The sequence below is a fragment of the Pseudorca crassidens genome, chromosome 3 (assembly GCF_039906515.1).
Source record: "Pseudorca crassidens isolate mPseCra1 chromosome 3, mPseCra1.hap1, whole genome shotgun sequence".
NCBI lineage: Eukaryota > Metazoa > Chordata > Mammalia > Artiodactyla > Delphinidae > Pseudorca > Pseudorca crassidens.
Genome location: NC_090298.1, coordinates 40,441,920 through 40,467,646, shown reverse-complemented (window position 1 = coordinate 40,467,646; position 25,727 = coordinate 40,441,920). Strand labels below are relative to the sequence as shown.

At 40.1% G+C, this 25,727-nt stretch overlaps 1 long non-coding RNA gene across 1 annotated transcript in view; it reads right to left on the bottom strand.

Annotated features, from left to right (window-relative positions):
- The window catches only part of LOC137221276 (uncharacterized), a 49,121-nt gene extending 41,763 nt beyond the window's left edge, over positions 1 to 7,358 (bottom strand). The window contains exon 1 of the long non-coding RNA XR_010941958.1: positions 7,309 to 7,358. This is a non-coding gene — a long non-coding RNA (uncharacterized lncRNA). The remainder of the gene's footprint in view (positions 1 to 7,308) is intronic.
- Positions 7,359 to 25,727: the final 18,369 nt, after the last annotated feature.

Below are 25,727 nucleotides of genomic sequence, written 5' to 3'. Positions count from 1 at the left end.
TAATAACTTCCCTCACCTCAGTACATCTATGACAAATGAAATAGTTTCTGAATTGATAAAGCAGCACAAATTATACTAGGGAGAGAAAGGGCTTTCAAAGTCCAGAATGCTGAGGGATTAATTTATTATCTGAATTCATTCTCACTGATGGCCTGAATTTACAGATCAATATATTTGTGTAATTAAATGAGATGCCTACTTTAGTCTGGATGCTAAAAGACCAGAGAGATGGAGTCTAAACTGGGAATCTTCAGCAAAATTTAAACTTTCTGGGTGGAAATGGCAGCCTTCTATAGTTGATATTCTCACACGGCTTTATTTGTAATTGTATTGATTGCTTGGCATGTCACATTCCAGGAGTTCTGTAAATAAATTAGCTCTCATACAGCAAAGTAACTTTGTGATGGGTTAGTGCTAGCTAATAATTTCATTATTAATCAAGATGACCAGGATTCTTGCTCAGACTATTTTGAGACATGTTGGCTTTAAGAGGACAAAGGCAGCATCTTTCTTGTTTCTAGAATAGGGCTTGCCACACAGTGTTCCAAAGATCCTCCAAAGTATTCCACCATTGGCACTTCCTGATTTAGCCCAGGCAGGAGGCCGTCTCTAATGGCTACCCTCTGGATCACTCTGATTCCATTTTCTAGGAGAGCAAGATTCCATCATCTGGAAGTTGTCCTGCCTCATATATATGCAGGGAATAAAAAGATCCTTGATATTCCTACAGGCAACCTATATCATAAATACATCTTACGTGAGAGGAAAAGGATCTGCTTCATGTTAGGTTGTAACACTGGGTGAGGCAGACATAGGACCTTATACATCTAGCGGACCACATTATCTCCAATGTCTAGCAGAGAGTGGACACTCAACAAATATTTGCTAGCTGGCAACACGTCTTTTCCATCATAGAATTTACAGTCCAGCTGGCAAAGAAACCATGTAATAAGAAATTATAGTGAACTATGATAAGTACAGAGGAAAGTGGGGAGTCAGTGAAGAGCTCCCGGAGAAAGTGATGTTGGAGTGAAGGATGAGTGGGACTCAGCCAACCAGCAGTGTCTGGGCGGGTAATAGAGAGACTGTGGGAGGAGGGGACCATTGCAGCAGGGAATGTTCCAGCAAGAGGGAGTAGCACGAGCCAAGGCTTGGAGAAGGGACAGAATTTAGAAAGAAATTGACTGTAACTGGACAATAGAACGAGTGGATGTCTAAAAATAAAGAGGAGGCAATAAGGGAGAGTCATAAAATCTGCATTTAAGAGTTTGGGTTTTATTCTAAATGCCATGGGTAACTCTTGAAGGGTTTTAAGCCAGGGAGTGACAGAACCTTCCATGAAAGCTGGCAGGCTGTTCTCACAGGGACTTGGATTCTTGAACTTCCGTGGAAAGGCTGAAGGGCAAACATCATCTCTTTCCTTGGCCATATTCCAGGGTCTATTTTTGAATATTGGCAAACTAAAATTCATAACTCCTACTGAAAGTAAAATAACTCCTTGGATCTGATCCTGCCTAGTCTTAATTACTTTCCAGAGTCCGTGTAAAATTGACACCTGGTATTTATTAAGGTGGAATCTACTTCTCAAGGCTCCTGGAAGTCAGGCCATATCAAAGAACTTGCTCAAGCCCCAGATATTTCTCTCCAGCTGTCCCTAACTCCTTGCAGATAACATTTCCTAATCTTGTGGGGTTTGAGAATTTGTTACAGAAACGCAAGCTGGACTAGATTTAATACTCAAATCAGGATATATCATTTCACTAAGGCAATATCCCAAGTTGATATTTATTCTTTTCCAAGATCACCAGAACTTTGTGGCAGGCTATTTTGTTCCACCCATCAGGTTGTTGGAGGAGGCCACTGAAGTCTACTCTGGTAAAACTGATTATCATGAGAGTCTTCGTTGCAGTGTCTCCCCACTCTTTCCCATCAAGCGCATGTTTATTAGTGCTGGAACAGCATTGCCTGTTGCTCTCCTGACAGTGAAAACCATCTGTGCATCAGTGCCAGACTGGCTCCTCCAGTGTTTCCTCCTAGAGCAGTGCTTGTGACTACTCTGACTTTCTTTGGCTCTCTGTCTCCCCTCTATTTCCCCCCGGGCCCTGGTAATAGAGTTCCAGTGATGGAAGAAGCACAGAAAATGCTTGGTAATCAGATGGACCCGGGTTTCAATCTTGATTTTATTATCTACTCAGTAAAATATCTAGGGCATAATATTTATTTTCTCAGCTTCATTGTCCTCACTTGTAAGACAGGGTAACACTATCCAATATACAAGACTGTTGAAAGGATGAAATGAGGGAATATGAATGAAGTGCCTAGCACAACGCGTGGCACATTTAATGCTCAATAAATGGCAGATGCTGCTACATTCGTGAGAAAAATGTTAACCTTTGGCATCTTATCATTAGAAAACCAAGTCTGAATGTTAAAATTAGCCAGCACTCCAGGCTAGAGGAGCGTATGCAAATCACATGCAGATGTGGCCTTCACTCTGGAGAAAATCCCAAAAGACAACTACTTCCTGTCATCAAGAAGAAAATGTCACAGAGATTGAGGAAGCAATTGTCTGTGTGAGAGATTTGAGATATTGTGTGTTTTTCTTTTTTTCTTTTTTTTTTTTGCGGTACGTGGGCCTCTCACTGTTGTGGCCTCTCCCGTTGCGGAGCACAGGCCCCAGACGCGCAGGCTCAGCGGCCATGGCTCACAGGCCCAGCCGCTCCGTGGCATGTGGAATCTTCCTGGACCGGGGCACGAACCCGTGTGCCCTGCATCGGCAGGTGGACTCTCAACCACTGTGCCACCAGGGAAGCCCATGTGTGTTTTTCTTTAATTGAGGTATAGTTGATGTGATATTTTTTCCTCTTACTGATTCTTAGTTTCCTCATCTGTAAAATTAATATTTTAGATTAAGTGACTTCCATATAGTTTTAGTTCCATGTTTCTAAAGTACCAGGGATGTGTTTTAACCACATCACAGTTTTACTAAGGGCTAAGGCCTAGCGGGTGGGATAGGGAGGGTAGGAGGGAGACGCAAGAGGGAGGGAGTATGGGGTATATGGATACGTATAGCTGATTCACTTTGTTATACGGCAGCAACTAACACAACAATGTAAAGCAATTATACTCCAATAAAGATGTTAAAAAAAAATCTGTGTACAGCTAAGAACACAATTGTATAGTCTTGTGTGTGTATATGTGGTACCAACAGAGTACATAAGAAGATCCATATTCGAGAATATTTATTTTTGGTTTTTATGTTGTTCAAAAATTTTAGTCATGATCACCACGGGGATTTTGAGAAGAGCTTACTCCTAACTCCACCCATATTGATGATGGCTTGACTTTGCCTCTTTCCTCAACAGTCTCGCAGTCTTGAGGAAACCTGCCATACTTTTTTATGTGAATAAGTAATTCAAGTGGTTGGTGTAATTGGTGTGTGTGTGTGCACTAGAGACAGACCCTTTGACTTCAAAGGTTGGCCCAGATTTTATGAAGAATATTAAAGGCCCTGCCTGTTCCAAATGTATGTCCTACTAATCCAACATGGATTCTTCTTTTAATGTCCCATATTGTGTGTCTCTTCAAATATTATCAAACCCCATGACTTCAACTACCACCTTAATATTGTAACTCCGCCCCCTCCCAAGTAGTTCTAGCTCTTCAGAGAAAGCTCGAGTCCAAAAACATGTATTTCAGATGAAACCAGTGTATTCAGCACACTGCTAATAAGGCAAGGTGATTGATTCCTTTTCATTTGTTCTGAGTGCAATTTGCTTCCTTATTGTTATGAGTCGTTTATCTCATTGGTAATGCGTCTTACTTCAACAGTCACTTTTTGTTTTGACAGACGGCTTGTAGAAAACTATGGTGGTATGTGAAGTAATGGGGGTTGGCACTAGTATTTTTAGCATGAATTGCAGGTCAGGCTAGACATTGTTAGGGAATGAAACTAGTAAAATAAGCAGGATATGCACATAGGAATGCATTTATAATTAGAAAAGTTGGAAAGTACCTGTATTATTACTGCTGGCTGGTAATTTTGCCTAACATTTGATAGTTTAAAAAACACCCTTGCGGGGGCTTCCCTGGTGGCGCAGTGGTTGAGAGTCTGCCTGCTGATGCAGGGGACACGGGTTCATACCCCCGTCCGGGAAGATCCCACATGCCGCGGAGCGGCTAGGCCCGTGAGCCATGGCCGCTGAGCCTGTGCGTCCGGAGCCTGTGCTCCGCAACGGGAGAGGCCACAACAGTGAGAGGCCCGCCTACCGAAAACAAACAAACAAAAAACAAAACAACAACAACAACAAAAAACACCCTTGGACTTCCTTGGTGGCACAGTGGTTAAGAATCCGCCTGCCAATGCAGGGGACACGGGTTCGAGCCCTGGTCTGGGAAGATCCCACATGCTGCAGAGCAACTAAGGCCGTGTGCCACAACTACTGAGCCTGCGCTCTAGAGCCCACGAGCCACAACAACTGGAGCCCTCAAGCCTAGAGCCCGTGCTCCGTAACAAGAGAAGCCACTGCAATTAGTAGCCCACGCACCACAAGGAAGAGTAGCCCCCGCTCGTCGCAGCTAGAGAAAGCCCGCACGCCGCACGGAAGACCCAATGCAGCCAAAAATAAATAAATAAAGGTATATAAAAAAAAATAGAGAAGCAATTATTTAAAAAAACCCAAAGCGCCCTTATATTAGACTCTTGGTTATTCTATCTATGTATTTTTGAGACTGGGCTATATGTACAAACAAGTTTGCCTGTTCTGATCGAATTGCCTGTAAAACATTGGTTTAAAAACCCCTCAAGTCAGTGAATAATTAATTTTAATGTTTTTTTTTACTAACTTGATATTTCTTTTTACTAAAGAATAAATCAAAATAATTAAACTGGTTTGTGTATGAAAAAACTCTATGTGTATAGCCTTCATTTTTTTGGAAGTTGAACTCTAACTTCTCTCAAAGTTCAATGTCAGTATTCCTCCCAGGTTTACATGTATTCCTCCTGGGACCCTTGTTCCTTACTGGACCTCTGCTTCTGTTACTAGTAGCTTCAATGGTCAGAAATTTACCAGGGCAATACTGGGAAAGTGGCAGGGAAGAGGAGACTAAAGTTTAGAACAGGAGCTACGAGGAAGGGAATAGATATTGTCGAGCTGGAAAGAGAGGGCATGAGAAGGCCTGGGAGAAGAATTTGAAAGCAGATGGTAGAGTTAGGCTGAGTCACAGATAAGGATGCTATAGTTGGTATTTAAGACTAAAAGCCTGGACTAGAAGAGCCAGAGTACTGGGGATAGATGAAACCGATGATCAAAAACAGGAGATTGTCACTGAGTAAGAAGGATAAGCGAATAAGTGAAATCTAGAGGTCAAGATGAGGTCGCAGTTAAAAAAATTACCAGGAGAGCAGCGGCAGACACAGGTCCAAGAAATAAGAGAGCTTTAAAACTAAATTCAGTCAACCCCACTCGTCTATTTCCTGCTGAAGCAGGACCAAAAGCATCCAGAGGCCTTGAGGGTTAAGATCAATGCCATCCTCAACAAGTCACCATCCTAACAGATATCAAGAGCAGGAGAGGGGGTAAGTGGTGCAGAGGGTCCTTCTGAGATGCTCAAATTAAGTCAGTCATTTTAAAGGCATGTGTTGACTTTGTAATTATATTTTCCAAAGAAAAATTTGTCATGGGTGGCTTGATATTATGATATAGAGTCTGACAATAGGAGAAAAGTATTTAATATTAGGGCTCTCTCAGAATATCCAGGCCAAACAGTTGCTGCGGTTACTCTGGAGTGGAAAAAAAGACAAGAAGAGTGATTTTGTGTAGCATTAAGAATTAACTTACAAATAGAAACCTCAGTCCCCCACAAAAGGGACTAATGTGATTCATGGCTCCAACGACCACATTAAAAAAAAAAGTAACACATCTTCTATTAGACAAAAACTGAAATGCTTGGATAGGCCACTGTGGTCATAAAAAACAAAGACTTTAATCTGCTAATGTTTATATTTTATTTTATAGAAAATATCTATCATTGAGTTCTCAAAGGATCATAGAGTACTGAAAAATGATATATTGATAAAATACAGCATAAGGAATATGGTCAATAATACTGTAATATCAATAAATTTGTATGAAGACAGATAGTTATTAGGATTACTGGGGTGATCATTTCCTAATGTATTTCAATGTTGAATCACTATGTTGTACACCTGCAACTAACATAATATTGTTCATCAACTATACTTCAACAAAAAACCCTGTAAGATTCCACAATTGAAAAAACATAGAAGAGTGATAATAAAGTCATTTTTGAGCCTTAAAAAGGTAGATTAGTATCAGGCAAAATAAAACAACCTAACTCTGCTGGAGGAGCAAAGTAACTCCTGAGGCCCCTTTTGAAAAGGAACATTCTATTCGAAGCTCCTTTGAAGACAGTGAAGCAAGAAGACTTTCTGGGGGGTTTGATTTGCAGTCAAAAATGTACTGAGAGTCTCTCAAATATAAATACTTGTAGGCAACCCACTGTGATGCAAGGGTGTTTTACTAGCCAAGTCTGGGGTCATTGAGCAGTAAGAAACTTTAGAAAAGTGAGCATTATAAGAAATGAAATACAGGACTGTCCATTTTTTTTTCTTTGTGATCTTAATTATTTGGAGATAACTTCTAAAATCCTATTTGTAAAATTTTCCATTCAAATTAAGTCAATAATTGTACTTAAAACCCCATCTAGTGACCTGGAGAAGTAGCATATATTTCTCCTCTAAAATGTACTTTAATATATACTTAGGTTGTTTTTATGGAATCTTAATAATCTGAAAATGGCTTACAAACACAGCCTGCCTTTGTATCTATGAAGACAGTAGTCTGATAAATTTAGCAAAATTTTTGGGTTTAGTAGAAGGCCTGCTCGTGATTGTACAGGTTGCTGGAAAATATCTTGAATTTCATCTCATACCCAAATATGAGAGCAACTAGACTTGTGCTAGTCCCTTTTTATGAGGGAGCCAACAAGATGTCTTACGTTTCACCAACACAACCTACATAGACAGCATATGGGCAGAGGGATTCCTATAGCAATGTCTAATGCAGTGCTTCTCAAGGTGAGGTTCAAGGGCCATGTGTTTTGGAATCACCGTAGGTGCTAATTAAAAGTGTGGATCCCTGGGCCTCATTCTCAGATAACTATTATGGGAATCAGAATTCCTAAGCAGCTCCCTAAGTGATTCTAATGCACTGTAAATCAGAGAGCTCCTGTTAATGGCTCTTTTGCTCATTCTTTGGACAAATACAAAGGTGTTTTATTGCTTACCTTGATTATCAGGATCTGGGGGCAAGGAGCAACCTTTTCCTACGAATCCTTCTGGCAATCTGAGCTTGGAACAATTGCAGGCAACCAGCGAAGGCCTCCTAGTGTAACCTGAGATGCTCTCTCTCATGGAGTTTTGCAATTTCAAGTGGAAGATTTTTTGCTGTTTTAAGACTTTACAGTTTTCCACTTTATAGCTTTTCCCATCCAACTGTGAGGAAAAGACTTAATGTGCTTTTTGTTTTAATTTTTTTTTATTTCTGTGTTTTCTTTCCCCTTTTATTCAGGACCTCTTTGTAATTTCACTATACATTTGTTCAACTGAGAAATAAGCATACTTAATTTTTACTTTTTTGCTTATGATGATTGCTTTCTATGTTTTAGTACCCTCTTTTCTCTCCCTTGTTTTCTTTGATACTTTTGAGACTTTTTTTTTAATGTTAAGTAACCTTTCTCTCAGGGCAATATCTTTTAAAAAATCTTCCTTCAGGGTAATTGTGTCTTTTCTCCTTTACATCTGGTTTTCTGGGTACTGGTTAGGGAGGGACCCTGGCCTGGTTTCTGCTTCCTTTCAGACTGAAAGATAAGATAATGAGGAGGGACATCACTGTCCCAGATGGGCTCTGGCTCTGGCTCCTGATTTTGCAAATGCTGGATTTTCTCACCCTTTCTTTTCTCACACAAGACCTCACAAAAGCAGAACTTCTGTGGTCCTTGTGGCCCTTTCCAGGAAAGAAAAAAATATCTTTTCTCTCCTAGTTTTCTCTTTCTCCTCTTACTTCTTCTTTTTAAGCTTACTTTAATGTTGATATGCTCAAAAAGAAAAAAATAAATTTTATTGTATTTTTCCAGAATTTTTGATGACTTAAGGAGTTCAGAGAAAAGTAGGAATAGAGGTTAGAAAGGAATTCTGGGCCACTGGTTTTCAAAACACTTGGTAACACATACCCATAAAAGTAGTTAATAATTTTACAATCTGAACTCTACTCACTACTATGAAAGGCATTTCCTTAGTTTTACACTCTGAACATAATGCTTACATTTACCCTTATTGGGTTTGACAACTACCTTATCAGGGATAAAAGGGGGTAAATATAGATTTAATAAATTAAAATTAACAAAGAATTCTCAAACTTCATTGTATCTAATATTTTCAAGTTTCTCTCTACTGTTTTTTTTTTGTTTGTTTTTACAAGTACAGTTTATAAGTAGATCTGATTTACATCTTTTTTCCCCCTCTATAATTTAATTCCCTCTAAAAGTTCCGGAACATGAGTGCTTAAGTCTATAGGGTGATAATATTGTTTTTAGAAAGAGATAACCATGAAGAGTTATGTGGTGTGCCAATAAGATCCGTTTTCTAGAAAATAGATTCAGGTTTGCTTCCCTATGACTGAATGATAAGGGAGGATACAATTTTTGGTAATTCTGGGTTAGGTGATCCAATCTCGTTGTTTTTGTTTCCTTTTTATTTAGTACCTTTTCATAATAGTGATAAATTTGCTACTTACTAGTTCGATTGAAGAATCAATATTATTATTATTATTTTTTTTTTTTTCGGTACGCGGGCTTCTCACTGTTGTGACCTCTCCCGTTGCGGAGCACAGGCTCCGGACGCGCAGGCTCAGCGGCCATGGCTCACGGGCCCAGCCGCTCCGCGGCATGTGGGATCTTCCCGGACCGGGGCGCGAACCCGCGTCCCCTGCATCGGCAGGCGGACTCTCAACCACTGCGCCACCGGGGAAGCCCAAGAATCAATATATTTAATTTTTAAATTTTTTGTCTACAATGTTGCTTTTAGTTTAGTACCCCCTCCGGTACACACACATACACACACACACACACACACACACACACACACACACACACACCATTCTGGAATTTGGATTACATTAAGGTTCAGATATTCATTTCTTTCATCCAATTCTATAATTTTTTTGGACACCTCCAACTAGCAATGGGCAAGTCAAATATTTAAAAAATGCAGCCATTAAAGTAAGACAAAAAAACCTTTTACTTGTTTTTTCCCGACTTTGGATTTCCTAATGAATATAACAGACAGTAGGAATGCTTTAGGGGAATACATGCTAAACGTTATAATATCCCTATCATATTATTTCTGTTTCCTTGGTATTTGGCAGGCATTACCATGCCCTCGACTCCTCTTAGCTTTTGCCTTTTTGGCAGGAAATTTCTTTGGTTTATTCTTTTTTTAAAATATATAAATTTATTTATTTATTTGTTTGTGTGTTTTATTTTTGGCTGTGTTGGGTCTTCGTTGCTGCGCGCGGGCTTCCTCTAGTTGCGGCAAGCAGAGGCTACTCTTTGTTGTGGTGCGCGGGCTTCTCATTGTCGTGGCTTCTCATTGTCGTGGCTTCTCTTGTTGCGGAGCACGGGCTCTAGAGCGCAGGCTCAGTAGTTGTGGCACCCGGGCTCTAGAGTGCAAGCTCAGTAGTTGTGGCACACGGGCTTAGTTGCTCCATGGCATGTGGGATCTTCCCGGGCCAGGGATCGAACCTGTGTCCCTTGCATTGACAGGAGGATTCTAAACCACTGCACCACCAGGGAAGCCCCTGGTTTATTCTTTTAATCTTAATTCTATCTGACTGGACCTCAACCCATCTTAATGGAAACATTCTTTAGAGAAGAAAAAAGGCAGCTTAGCTAGAGGCTGGTTGAGGTTTCATTGAAACACCGCTTGTTAAATCTTTATGGTTAAGAAGAGGCCGGAGTGGTCTTAGTACAAACAGAACTACCATATATTGTCATTTTTCTCACAAATCCAAATAAATTGCCATTGCCATTAGTAGAGAGTTGGCAAGACTAAACTAGGCAACATATTCCGTAGAGTATTTCAGAAACATTGTCACAATAGTTAAACTGCATCAAGTTAACTCATAAAAGTGTATTCTATAATATTTGTTTCAGCAATCTTTTTAAAATGTTTCATGTCAAAAGCCTTCTACAAGTAAGTATCCACAGACTTAAAAATTCACAGTGCACAATGCTTGAATAGTGGATACTGGATGTTATAGGTTACCTGGAATGCTGAATAAATGCTAAACACAATGTTTTATGATCAAATACAGAAGTCACAGAATGGAATAGCTATACTACATTTTAACCAACCTGAAGTTTATACTTGGCACGCATTTTAAAAAGCTTAGTTTCTGGTTGAACAGTTTCCTTGTTTGAACAATTATTCCAGAAGTCTGCCCTATTTATATTAAATCCAGTCTTAACCTATTTAGTAGCTACCTTATTAAGGAAGCATTTGGAATTATGTAAGTGCTGATCAATTTCAAATTATGTAATTTAAGGAGAAACTACCACTGAATTGTACTTTAAACAGAAATGGGCTCTTCTTGCATTCATGGGCAATTTACAAGAAGCAGGAAATACTACACAATTACCTGCTTGCCTGGCTTTCATCATGTGATAAATGCAAGGTGAGTAACAGCTGTCACAGATAAACATGATTAGTACTAAAAGATTAGCACCAGGTATCAAAGGGCACATGCACAGAGTCACTACCAGGTGAGTCAGGGAAATTGTAAATTAACGTATTAGCTTGACGCACATGAAATTGCCATTTTGGGGTCAGAAGCAGTGGAGTATTGGCTGTTTCATGTGATCAACCTTAGATCTTTCAGAACGAAAAAGGACCTTGGATATACTTTAATCCAAGTTTTCTTAACCTGGGGTTAATATGGACTGACTTCAAGGAGACCAGTAGCCCTAATCCATTTATTAATTCAACTGATAGCGTGGGGAAGCTTATGATGTGCCAAGTACTATGATGGTAACTGGGGATATGCATGTGAGGAAGACTAAGCCCCTTGCCCTCGTGGATATTACATTTCAGTGGGAAAGCCTAGCAACTAATACATAATACATGATGTCACTACTGAATTGAATGCAGACTTGTATGTCCTATGTTCATGTATGCAATTTTCTGGAGGGAGAGTTCATTGAATTCATGAGAGTTGTTTATGATCACCAAGGGATTGAGAATCAGAAACCTATTTCACCCTCCTCATTTGATAGATGGAAAACCCAGAGCACAGGCGCGGAGTGATTTGCTCATTGCCATGCGGTTCATTAATGGCTGACTTAGAATCAGCACCCAGGTGTCCTGTTTCACTATCCGTCACTATTGCACACTGTAGGGGAGGTGATCTATGATTTTTCATCCCTTTTCTGTATTTATTTTCATTTTCACGGGACCTGCATACCATTTTGACTCAAAAAATTCATGCCAAGCGTTGAGAATCTGGTCACAGAGACCTCAACCCTGACGTGAGCATTGTAATGTTTTAGCTTTGTGACTTCAGGAAATTGCAGAAACCCTCATGGCCCCAGTTGCCACATTTGCAGAGTGATGTAAGTCATAACTGACAAATTATTGTGAGGATTAAATGAGATCATTTACATACACACACACACACACACACACACACACACACACACACACAGGTGTGCCCCCCCACATTACTTGGTATAATGCCTTTCACCTGATAAGCACATCAGTTATTGTTATTATTACTCTGTTTAAAATTTTATTAAGCCTGTTCTTTGGTCCCATGTCCCCAGGCTCTAAAAATTCACTCCTCCTGTCTTCACCAGACTCTGATTCGAATGGCATGATTGGACTTTTACTAAATTTAGTAAAATGCAGAGGCAGTAGTGACCAACTACTGCTACAGACTACAGAGTATGTACTCTGGGGCTTGGCTGCCTGAGTTCAAATCCTGGCTCCACCACTTACTATGTATGTAGCCTTGGGCCAGTTACACAGGTTTTTCTGGGCCTTGGTTTCCTCATACATAGAATGGTGATGATAAACTAGCTACCTCACAGAGTTGTTATGAGGATTAAATGAGCTAATACATGTTACAGCAGTCCTGTGAGGTGAACATTATTAGGTTTGTTTTAAATAATCAGACACTTTAACAGATTTGTCTAAAGTCACACTGCTATATGTGGCAGAGTCATTATCTGAACTCAGAGTCAGTACTTCAGTGTTTCTCAAAGTCATTAAAATAAAATAGGTAGATGGGGGAGGGCCTGGTGTGCCCTCTCTCCGCAACACGGTGTTTACAAGTCTTTGTCCTCCGGAGCTGCCCAGAGTGCCCTCTCTTCATTGGCATTTGGCCAACCCTCTGTGACAGGACAAACGCCCTGAGGGCTTAAATATGGGCTTAAATATTGTCATCCTGTTTGAGACTGCTTCAAATACCAGGGTTCCACCAGATTATAAACTGCTCAAGAGCATTTTATGTGTCTTCATTACTCCTAGCAGTACTGTACACAATGCTGGGCACATAGTAGATTCTCAAGAAATTTTATGCCTGTTTCAGATGAGTTTTCTCATTCTTTCTTCCTTGTGCTTTTAAGTGTTGTCTGAGTTTTATATGATAAATGTGGTATTTTTTTAGTAAAAAAATTAAGCTATTTTCCCTGTATAAAAGCAACATGTGGTTTGATTGGTTGATGACTTGCCATATCTATCCCTTTGAAATCTATCCTTTCTCTTTAGTAGGCCAGGGGATGTGGCTGTCTCTGTCCAAAGGGATCCTGATTGATCTTCTCTGGTGGCAACAGGGCTCTGCCCCCTCCTTCCTGCGGGGATAAAGGAGAGGCTTGGAAGAGTGGTTGGATTGGAAGGCCCTGGGGGCCAGCTGTTTTTCCCACAGTCCTTTCCTCAGTCTCTGACTCAGAGTGAAGCTGGCTCTGTTTTCTGGTCTCCTCTTTCCTCTCCATACCTCGTGTCCTAGAGTTGTTTTCCAAACAAAGAACAGGCCATGTAAAGTCTGTGACCCAAGCTTTATTGATATGGAAGACAGATGAGTGAAAAGGAAACCAGACCTCTTCCAGCATTCTGTGAACAAAACATATTTTAGAGGAAGCTAGTTCTTTTATGATGAAACATAGACAGTGAGGGAGGGGCTAAATTCCTAGTGTGATGTCTGTCTTCTTACTCCCATCCGTTCAGAAACTATCTCTACCTCAGGATCATTTTTGTTTGTTCTAAGAATTATTTTGTGTGCGGAAATGTGTGTGTGTGTTTGTGTGAGCAACAGATATATCATTTTCTTTTTTATTGTTACAACTAGAGAAAGGTTTGAAATTTTTGCCTATTTCATTTTCACAAAATTAAACCTGAAGTAAAACATACATTTTATAAATAGTGTTAATTGATGTTGCTGATAATGCCGGGCAAAACTTGGGTAGCATTTTCCATAAAATAAGGATGATTGATTTGGCAAAGATGGAAAATATCGGATGAGAAACATTTAGCCTCTTTCCAGAATCAGGGTGCCCTGTAAGGCTCTGAGGTGGTGCATTGGGGAAGGAATCAAAGGGTGAGAAACAGCACAAGCGAGTAGGCAGCAAAAAGGTTGATGGCAAAGAAATCTCCAAGGACTGCAAAGTATACCCTCAAACATAAACTTGAATGTAACTTACCTATATAGTTGAAGAAAATGGATATGTATATTTTCTATTACACAGGTCTTTTTGTATTTCAAAGAAGAGACACTTTCATATCTTCTTAGGACTATTCACCTGAAGTGTCCATTGAAGTATCCCTAAATGGCAGAGGAGTAAGATGGATATCTTCAATCTGTAGAGAAGTTGGGTTTGGGAGCATATTCTCAAGCAGTGTATAGGAAATTTTAAAATTATTTTGTGTCTCCTGTTTTATTTTTTAAAATCATATAAGCTTAAAAAAAAATCTTAAAAGAGATGTTCTAGGCGATGTATCAGACTTACTGTTTGGCTTGAACCACCTTTGTCACTGTGTAGTACCTATATGCACTTCTGTTTATTTCTGTTGAAGAAACATGGCCTTAGATGAGGGAGAGCTTTTTTTTTTTTAAGGATAAACAGAGGCAAAAGAATAACAAGAAATTATTTGTGGTTTCTAGATTCACCCCGGGTGTCTAGGTTGGTAGGCAGGCCCAAGTCATTTGACATGGAAATCTTTTGAAGAAGAAGTATGTTTTAGTCACTCTGTTCAGGAGAAGCCATGTGCATTATACATATTTTATGGAGATTTTATGTACTGAATATCTAAGTACAAGTATTTAACAAATAATATTTGCATAATGTTGTACAATATCTGACAAATAATTAGAACTTACAAAAATACTAAACATGCTTGAATTATCCTCTGAGTTAATCTGAATTATCATAAGCTGAACTGCTATGTCAAAGAATGAAAGAAGAGTGGTAGGTTTTGTCATTTGAAGGGACCAGTATTGCCGTAAGAGCAGACTCGAAGACCAGGGAAAGAGAAACCAGAAAGCATCTCGTCACATTAGGATCTTTATCCTAAGGAGGCAGGAAGAAGGCCTGGAAAGATGTAGAAGGCACATCCTGGAGAAAACCGACACCAATTTAAGGGGCCAAGTTTTATGTGCCCATGTTTGACTTAAAGACATATATTAAAAATACAGTCCATACCAGGAAAGTCATGGAATTATCCATTAGAGAGCTAGAATGGACTTCAAGCAACCATGATGTTCCATCAACATTCACATCATCTCCATATTACAGCTGGACAACTGAGGTGAAGACAGTTGCCCAAGTTCATGTGGTTCACAGTGGTAAAACAGAGATCATCACCCAGGTTTCCTGCGGCTAGGGCAGAATTCTTTCAGCTTACACTCTTTTGCTTTCCCATGAGTCAAACAGTGTGGTCGGTGTCTTCTGGGTGGTGATTCAAGCAGTTTGTTTTTAAAAAATATACAACTTTAAAAGTAAGTAATGCAAGCGCTTTAGGTGATGGAGATAGCATGGTCACAACCAGCATGCTTAGGAACGCTTTTTTAAGTATGTCAGGCTTCAATATGGAGAGGCCAGTATCTTCAGTGAATGAATCATTCAAGTCCTAATTTAGTGAAAATACTACAGTCCTAGGGAATATTTTTATATGGAGTTCCCCTTAGCAGTCTAATTTTAAACAGCTGGGACTCATTTGTTAAGCTGTAGTCTATTCTACTTTTTGAAAAGACTGATATGTTTTTTGTCCCGTACAGAAATGGAACTTTCCAGAAAGTCTGAACACATTGCCTTACTTGAACTGATACAATAACAGCTGCCTGGGGACCCTGCTGGGCAGCTTGGGCCTTTTGTCCTCCACCTGTGTCCTGCTATGAGAGTTATGCTGTGATAAGTACTGATTCAAGGCTGAGGGACTGGCTGCCTTCCAGGATCCCATTGTTTATGCCCTTTCTTGTATTGAATGTTCTGTTTCTGTACTTACTGATGTTGCTGAATCTGATCAAGAACCCAGGTGTCCCCCCTCTTGCAGATCCATGTCATCTTGAAGGTTCAGGAATCCATAGTCTACTTGGAAAAGAGGAGTAAAGGAAGAAGGAAGGAAATATTAATTGCCTTGACTCAAAAATATGGTGAGAGAACTTTGCAACATACAGAAGGTTAAAAGATTGCAGCAGCTTCTTGATAGTTTGATTGTGGTTTGTTTTACATAATGCTGTTTGCTGTATGAAGACAGATCCTTATCTAGCAGAGATGAGAAGCAGAACAAGGCCCACCCTGACTTCCCACCTTGCTCTTATCAAGCTGCATGTAACAAATGAATCAACAGGAAATTTTGCTGGAAGGAGTTGATGGTTGGGGGGTTACACAGCAAGCAGCGAATGGTTTATAAATATCATGAGGCCAAGCACTGACCTTGCCCCCACTGCAATGTGTTGGGGTCCATGTTAAAAATAAGATGAGTATATGTCAAAAGCAAACCACTGGGGCTTCTCTGGTGGCGCAGTGGTTGGGAGTCCACCTGCCGATGCAGGGGACGCGGGTTCGTGCCCCGGTCCGGGAAGATCCCACATGCCGTGGAGCGGCTGGGCCCGTGAGCCATGGCCGCTGAGCCTACGGGTCCGGAGCCTGTGCTCCACAGCAGGAGGGGCCGCAGCAGTGAGAGGCCCGCGTACCGCAAAAAAAAAAAAAAAAAAAAAAGCAAACCACTGGCTTTGGGGAAGTGTTTTGTTCTCTGGGAAGCATCCCTTGTCTGATATGGTACACGATGTTCCAGCTCATACTGTCCAGATGTACAGCTAAACCCTTCTACAGAGAGAGGGAATGATGGAGTACAGTGTAGCTACAATGTAGTTTAATACAAGCAAGTTATCACTCATAAATTTCTAGGCTCAGTTAAAGTACAACGGAATCCTTGTCAGGTGCTCTCTGCTGTTCTAGTTTACTTTAGAACCCTGAGTTTCAGGGCTTAGATTTATCTGGATAGATCCACCAGTACTGAATCATTCATTCCTCAGTTCAACAAATCTTCATTGAATGCTGTGCACTGTGCTGGGCACTCAGGACCCTGAGAATCTGATAGTTGTAACTCCTGATGACATGGATCTTGTAGAGAATCTATTGCTTTTAACCTTAATCTACTTTCTAAAGCGGCCTTTCTCAAGCAGTTCCATAAGAGAATTAAGCTGTACAGAAAATGATTTGAGTGACTATTTTCTCAACTCTTCTAAGGATGGAAGTAGTTGGTATCATTCCAGATGCATTGGAGATAAATTCATTCATCACCTACAATGCATGCCTTAAGCCACTATGGCTAAATGGACGCTGGTTGATGAGTGTTTCTCAAAAGGAACAGGTCCTAGCTTCTTAAAGCCCCCGCGGGCTTCCCTGGTGGCGCAGTGATTGGGAGTCCGCCTGCCGATGCAGGGGACATGGGTTCGTGCCCCGGTCCGGGAGGATCCCACATGCCGCGGAGTGGCTGGGCCCGTGAGCCATGGCCGCTGAGCCTGCGCGTCCGGAGACTGTGCTCTGCAACGGGAGAGGCCACAGCAGTGAGAGGCCCGCGTACCAAAAAGAAAAAAAAAAAAAAAGTCCCCGCTACAACCTTGGTCAAAACTAGTAACGAGCAGACATTAATAGGGATTAGGAGATTCGTAACACCCTCCCTACCCCATACACAACTGGCCTTGAGGAGAGAAAGGACAAATAAAACTCAGTAGATTCTCTTAAGAAAAATAACCCTTCATGTTGAATAAGTTGGGTGACTATTTTATGGGTGAAGATGCTGTTCAGAGATGATTGTAAGATACATTGACTTTGTCTGGGAAGGATGTGAAGCAGCTGAGAGTCTCTGGGGACTAAAGAAAGGTGAGGACCAGACATTTAACAGAAACTGCTGTGAATGTACAGTGCACTAGCATCTCTTTAAATGTTTTTGAGAGCTAAAAATAAGGATTGGAATTCCCATTTTAAAGAAAACAACTCTCTTGGCCTGGACCACATGGATTTTGGTTTGAATAGGGTTACACTCCTGTGAGCTTAGGTGCACCAGCTCAACAGTTTGCTGAGGAGCCTGTGATGTGATTCTTGGGTACTAGCTTTTATTCTAACAGGTTCCCTATCTCTTGTATTTCAGACCCTCTATCCCGGATCACCTGTTTATCTCTCCTTCTTGTCCCCTCATGTATGTCAGGATTCTCCAGAAAAACAGAACCAATAGGAGACATATATACACACATTGTGTATATATATATATATATATATATATATATATATATATATATATATATAAAATTTACATATACATATACAACTACAATATGCATGTATATTTATACAAGCAGTTCTATTTGTATATATGGATATATGGATACAGATGCAGATGTACAGATTTGTTGTAAGGAATTGGTGGTTCACACAATTAGGGAGGTGTGACTCAGGAGAGCCAATGGTATTGTTCCAGTCCCAGGCCTGAGAGGCAGAAGAGCTGATGGTGTAATTTCCAGTCCAAGTCTGAGTCCAAGGGCAGGAGAAGACTGATGTCTCAGCTGAAAGACAGTGAGGTAGAGAGAGAGTGAATTCTTCCTTACTCTTTTTTTGTTGTATTTAGGTCCAAAAAGGATAAGATGGGGCCCACCCACCTCGGGGAGGACAACCTCTTTTACTCAGTCTACCAGTTCAGTTGCTAATTCATCCAGAAACACCTTCACCTAGAATAATGTTTAACCAAATATTTGGGCACAGTGTGGACAGGTGGACAAATAAAATTAACCGTCATACTCAGCCAGTTCTTTAAATGGCTGTTGCCTATGCTTGTACTTTTTTCTTTAGCCTTTGCATTCCATTTCCTTCTGATAAGCCACCCCTCTGCCCCAAACATATGTGTACATAAGTCAGACACTTTGCTTACACTTCTACCCTGAGTAAACACTAACTTTAAAACTTTCTACTTATCCTTTTGCAGTATTTGAGTACTCATATTATGCAGGCTGATGATAAGCTCCACTGACTTACATTAAAGTTTAAAAGTGTTCCAGGCTGTATATTTATATTGTTACACAGACTCCACCTTTATTCTATTCCTTTTCTTCACATGCCTGCATATTATATTACCAGCCTCTTTCCTCCTAGTTTAATGTTTCGACGGACAGTGATCTTACTTAGGGACAAGAGAATTCCCCACACAGAAGAAACATGTGTCTGTAAGGACTGATATTGAATAGGATTGAAATGCTTGGCGTTTTCAGTCAGCTACATCTTGTCTCCATCAGTGTGCTGTTGTGTCTGGGACCCTCAGAATCCTGACTCATTCCATGAATGAAAGAGAAAATATTTCAATTCTGTGTTTTACTTTTCTATCTTAAGTGAAAAAGGAGTAATAGTTTAATTAATAGTTTAATGTTCTTTACATTTATCTCTGGATTTCAACCAGTTCATCTCCCAAAACTTAATGGACCTGTTTGCAAGAGAAGATGTTGGAAAAGAAGAAACATTGATCATTTCTAAATATGTTCTCAAATACTAATTAATTGTCCAGTGGGTCCAGGGCCTTGTCACTGAGAGCAAAAAATGTTAGTTGGAGGAGTGGAGAGTTGCTGTTGAGTATGCAGAAAGGTTAAGGTTACTATTCTTTATGAAAAAACATCTCACTTTGTTCTTATATCTCATGAAGAGAAATAAAACAGGTCAACAATTTACTGGAAGTAGTCACCATGTTATTATCAAAAGAGCCCTGTTGAACTAAGCATCAAATGTTACATGCTTCCACATATTAGCCATAGGACTTTTATCAGAGGAAATGCTTTAAAAAGATGAATCTCTGACATCTCAGATACTTTGATTCCTGTGTTAGATTAAGACACATTTTTGTCCAGAATAAGTGAAAGTAATACTACCAATGTATGCTCAAGACATTTTGGTGTGTGTGTATTTTAATTGAACGTCAGAAGAAACATATTCATTAGGAAATTAAGCACTTTACCTGAAGATTTTTGGATCGACTTATTTGTGAGTAGATCCTTTAACTTTGTCAATTTCAATCAAATTTCCATCATTTAAAAGGGGATGATTTAGGGTTATTTGCTCCATGCAGATGTCCTCATCTGCTTGCTGCTTGTCTCCTGATAACACCTCATCACCGATACATAGGCTCCTCCACTGCACTTTTTCTCAACTAGGGGCGATCAGCAGTATGTTGAACATACATCTGTCTGACCACTGATAAAGTTGTGCCATGAGGAGCCTCCTGTTGTATGCATGGTCACAAAATTCCAGATTTCAGATTCAATTTAGAGAAATCATAAAACGAAAAGGGCTTTGTATTGACTTGCCTGGGTATCAGAAAAACTGCATTTAGTACTTTTCTTATGCTAACCAGGATGACTGTTGAAAGGCGGTTTCCTCTGAACAGAAGTGTAGTGGGGAGTGGAGTCAGAATCAGTAGTGGGGACTAGGAAACATGAGGTTTTCAAAGGAACTTAATATGTTACTTAAAAACTCAACCCAGCATGAGAATAAAATCAAGACACACAAAATTTACCCTCTCTTAGAGCAACGGTTGTTAAAGTAATAAATTGCAAATACTACTCGATTGTGATGCACTCCTCCCTAGTAGAAAAGGCACCCACCCTTGACTTAAAACAACGTGACATCTATTCTCATAGTTTTCAGCACTGTGTACCATGTACACAGTGAAACAAAGCTGATTATTCTTAAATACTCTTTTGGTGTGAATTCCTTTGATTTTTTTGAAGTACAGATTTTACTTTGAAGTTGACAGCGTTCAAAGCATGAGTTACAAAGCACAGAGAAAGCTATTGCGTAGCATCCATGAGAAGACATTATTTCCTAACTGTATCACTTGCCACGTTTTTAGCTTTATCTGCGGTCAATTTAGCAATGCCTGAGAGCCTTCTCAATAAGAGATGTGAATATACTAACATAAAATAGAGCAATATATGTTTTCAGATGTAAGACAAGTATGTATTGAATATACATATTCATTTACATATATATGAATATACATACACATATTTTTTTCCTTTATTTAGTAACACTTTCTCGCAATTACATGTGGCAATGGAGGGAGCTTGGGCTGGGATTTGAAGGATCTTGGTTATAGTTCAGACTACATTACCTATTAGCTATGTGACCTTGGGTAATTTTCTTAACACCTCCAGGGCTCAAATGCACCCTTTCTAAAATAAGGGGGTTGACAGAGGTTCTTAATCTTTCTTTTGGTTATGAGCTCCTATATAAGACTGATAAAATCTATAGATACTCTCCCTAGAAAAATTCATGAATGCATATTGGCACTAAATTTTGTACACCTTTGAGGAAGGTCATTGACTTCCTGAAGTATATACATGGATTTAAGGATAAGAATAGCTAGACAGAACAAGTTTTGAACTTTATATTTCTGTATGATAGGATTCCTCAAATCACCTTTTGATCGTGAGTACTTATTAATAATTAGAACGTATTAATGAGTTCTTTGTCTGTTCCTGACACCAAACCTGTGGCTTGGGCTTCTTAAGAAGGATGTTGCAGCTGGGGCTTAGCACACAGCCTGCTAAGAGAAAAGCACATGTGTGAGTCCACACATATCTGGAGCATCTGGAGAAAACAGAGCACTGATCCATGTTTACAAAGAAGCCAGAAAATCTGACCTGATAGCGGCTCACACAGAACAGACTTGGGGATTTTACTTGACCACAACCTCACTTTGAGCCAACAGTGTGACATAGTTTCCAAAATTGTCTGTACCAGCCCCTGTAGCCTTTAAAGAACTTGAATGTTCAAATCCTGGACGGTCAAATTCCAGGGCCCAGGACATGATATATTTACAATTTAGAGGCATGTCATGGGGATCATAATTCAATGGGTCATTGTTGGAGTGAAAAAAAATTTAAAGGAGGGGGGCAGGATGAAGAAGGATCTGGAAACTTTGCCATATGAGGAATGGTCACGAAGACGAGGAGTATTTCATCACTGTGTCATCAGGGAAGAGAAATCGAGGTTTCTGGACATGGAAAGTAGAGCCATCTTACTCTGGGTAACTCTAGAGGTTGGAACTAAGCCAGTGGCTAGATTTAATTCAGCATGAGGAAGGGCTTTCTAACAACAGTGTGCAAATATGAGATGCACTTTTTTGTAAAGCAGTAGAAGGCAAGAGATGAAGAAGAGGCTGCATGACCACCTTTCCAGGGAGATTTTGGAAGGGATCCAGTTTGGGGGTGGGAGTGAGAACAGTGGTTGGTGAGAGAGAGGACTTGATGAAATCTAAAGGGAGTTTCTTTTGTCCCTGAGACTCTATAACTCTAGATTTTTGGTGTGGGAGAAGTGGCTTAGGAGAAGTGGTTACTAGAAAGAGAGTATAGTCTTTTCTGAAGTTATAAAGACAACATGAAAGAGGCCTCCTGCTTGGTCACTAATCCCAGAATGTAAGTGTCAGTCTGGCAGTTGTCACTCACTGTGAAAACTGACAGATTCCCTAGTAAAATGTTTGCCCTACAGAATGAAAGGAGCTATCGTAAGCTGGAGCCTGGCCAGACACTATCGTAAAGGAGCCTGGCCAGACACTGAGACTGCGTTAAGTGGAAATAAGCAGAAATAAGTAGCAATATTATCATACACACAATGCATATTTCATTTAATCTTCACTACAGCCCTACAGCGGAGGCACTGATGACATCATCATCCTCATTTCACAGAAGGAAAATACAGGTATGGATAAGGTAATATGGCAAGTAGTAGTAGAGCTGGAACTTGAACTCAATAGTCTGAGTCTATAGGCCATGCAGTTCATTACACTAGGCCACTACCTCCAACAAGTGTGTTCTTGAAAGAGGTCCACAGTGTTATTTAGTCTTTTCCAGGTTCATGGGCCATATGTTATATGTCCACAATGATGTTCAGTAAAGGTTACTTATAAGTCATTGAGCAATACTGATAGAGCACTCTTAACAGGCCAGGCATTAGTCTAGGGTTGGGGATATAGCAATGAGCAAAATAGACACAGAAGTGCCACTTACATGCCAGTGGAGAGAAACAGTTAATATACAAGAAGGACATTTTATAGTCAGTTAGAAAGCAGTCAGTACTATAAACGTAGTAGGAAAGGGGGTAGGAAATGCTGGGGAAGCAGCTTGAAATTGGGAGGTAGGAGAAGTCCCATTGAAAGGCAATATTTGAGAGGTGGTGGGGGGGGGTTCCTCCTTTGATCCAGGTGAAGTTGAATTTTCCATCAGCTCCGCATGGAGATTCCTGGGAATCTTGGAGAAACACCAAAGAGCAGTACAAGTTGCTACTTTAACCCCACAGCCCCCATAGCTTAAATGGGCATGGAAGTAATGGGTTAAGCAGAATGTGAAAATAAAAATAAGTGCAGCGTGCAGTCCTGGAATTGTTCATCCGTCCTAAAGGCCAAAGCCCTTGGTTGCTGCGTGCTTCCAGCTGGACTAAGTGTGGGAAGAATAGGCCACCTGCTTCTGGCCAGTGTGGCCGGAGGAAGTGGACATTTCAGGCCAGTCAGTGGCTCCTGAGGAAATGCCAGGCATCTCTCCAACAAATAGCGTATGCATTCTTGTGAGGTGTGTAGGCACCTTGCCAGCAAGGAAGAGCTGACAGGATATCCGGTGTTTTGCTAACTACCTCCATCAGTTATTTTCTGCTGAGAGGTTTCCCCCACAAAACTCTAAAGCTTTGAAGAGTCCAGTGCTTTTTTCTTCCCTTTCTTTACATATATGTGACTTTAGGCCAGAAAATTTCCCACCCTTAGCTTTACTTTCCCTCCTTGCTGCTGAAGAAAAGGCATAGGAACCATGGCACAGTAAGATCTATTGCCTAGATTGATGAACTCTGAGCAATGTGAGGGCAAAAATTATGGCTTATTCATATTTTTATCCAACCCAGAAGCTATCCCCATAACCATGACTTGACTCTTGTAGGTGGGCAATAAATATCTGTTACAAGTTGAATACATGTGGTTCTTCCACATGGCTATTTTAGGAATAATGGACACACAAAGATACCAAGCCTCTTAGCCCAAACAAACATAAAGTTCAACAACTTCAACTTTTATTTTAAAATAAGCAAGCAAATCTAAATGCTAGATTATCTTTCATTTAATCCGAGAGTAGAATAAAAATAACCAAATAGCAAGAATTAAAGTTCACTTCTTGGTGTCTTTGATTCTTAGTATTCGCTTTCTCTTCTGAACAAAAATTTTCTTTACAGAAGATGCAAGAAGAGTAGTAGAAAATGATGGTTAGGGAGGAAATTAACAGAGTTAACCAAAACCACAGAACATACTATGGGCTTTTTTAATACGTGACCTTGCTCAGCTATCTTAGTAAGCCATTTGCCTTCATATTTTGCAGTTTTTCTTAATGTGAAAAAGCAGATAAATGTTGGGAAGAAAAAGTCTCCCTTAGGTTTTGCTTTTTAAAATGGGAATATGAGAATGGAAAGTAAAATTAAAGAGCAGAGAATCGTCATTTTGTCTGCCCTGTTTCCTCTGAAACTTCCCATTTTTGTTTTTCCATGCACTGAATGAAGTCGTAAGTCTGACACTCCAGAGAAGAATGTTACTTTCATTAGAGTGACGTGGAAATGTTCAGCTAACAATTCTCTGGGCGAATTTGGCATTTTAAGAAGAGACTGGCAGTAGTTCATCTACGTCTGTGTCAAAAATGTCCATGTTTTGAGAAAAAGTGACTTTTCTTAAATGTCATGTTTCTTTTTGCCTTTGAAAGACTAAATATCTTCACCATTACTGCTAATAAAATTATTTCGTGACATTTCCCCCCTTTCTTATATAAATAGCTATTCTCATCCACTCTTGACCAGTCCTGAGTGCCTTTTCCATGTCTGATATATTTCCAGCTTTAGGCCTAACATACGAACATAGTAGATAAAGATAACTTTACTTGATTCACTGCAAAATAAGTTTCTGATGGAAAAAGCTAAAAGAAAGAAGCCCACACTGCTAGTTACCATTCAGTACTGCCTCTTCCATTGTTTTCCATGGGAAATTTATCAGTCAGGAAAACAGAAGCCACTCTATGTTTTTCAGACATTAAAGAACCCGAGACAGAAGATAGGTGCTTATAAGACTTTTGGAAAGGCAGGAGGAAAGCTTACCACTAGATCTCAGGTTTGCTGCTCTGGGGAAGTTAGTAAATTGAGTGGCTGACAAATGATCACAGCTGCTTCCAGCACGAAGAAAGGTGCTTTTCAGGGAAATATGCAGAGGCTGCTATAACTTCATGTCTACTGAAGTCTGGGAGTCTTCTACCTTAGCCTTCAGAGGACCAAAAATAAGGCTTTTGCCTTTTTTTTTTTTCCCTTCTAATTTTCACCTGAGTGACTCATGTCTAGAGTGGAAACTGCTGGCAGGGATTCTGGGAAATAGTTCCCAGGTTTTCCAGCCTTCTGATTCAGTTGAGGGCACCCGGGGGAGAAAGTGATGCTGAGTTACTAGCAGATAATCTGCCAGTGGGAAAAACAGAGGTTGCTGGAAGTTAGGGAATAACTAGATAGTTCAAGACAAAATTCTAGACAGGACAAATAAACCAATGGTCTGCACACACTCTAAAAACAAAATGTTAATTATCATAAGCCCCATAGTTTCAGAAACAACCAAGTCATGCTAAATAAATGTCACTTCCTTTATTTGATAGGGCACTAGGACAGGCAAAGATGAGGAAGGCATTGCCACTGTATCTCTTGATTTGGAGGAAGGATTTTAAAAATACATCATGATATCCTTGTGCACAAGTGTGAACCGCTTGGTATTATTGTTAGGGAATTCATAACTGGTTAAACACCCCCCTTATAAAAAAGTCATTTGTGGGTTAATGTCAACCCGTCCAGAGGAAGTTCTCTAGTAATGAGCCACAAGTCTCAGAATTTAACTTTTTCTTGGGGGAAATGTCCAGAAACATAATTCTCAGAACCTTCTAAAATTATATGGGCTGAAATGGCACTCCATAACCAGCCACTGGAATGCTGTGTAATATGCTGCCTACAATTAAATATCACGTTCACATATAAATAATAAAAACATTTCTTCGCATAAATTTTCTCCCTTCTTAACAAAAGGGCTCCTGTTAGAGCAGATGCTTTTCTTAGCCAGT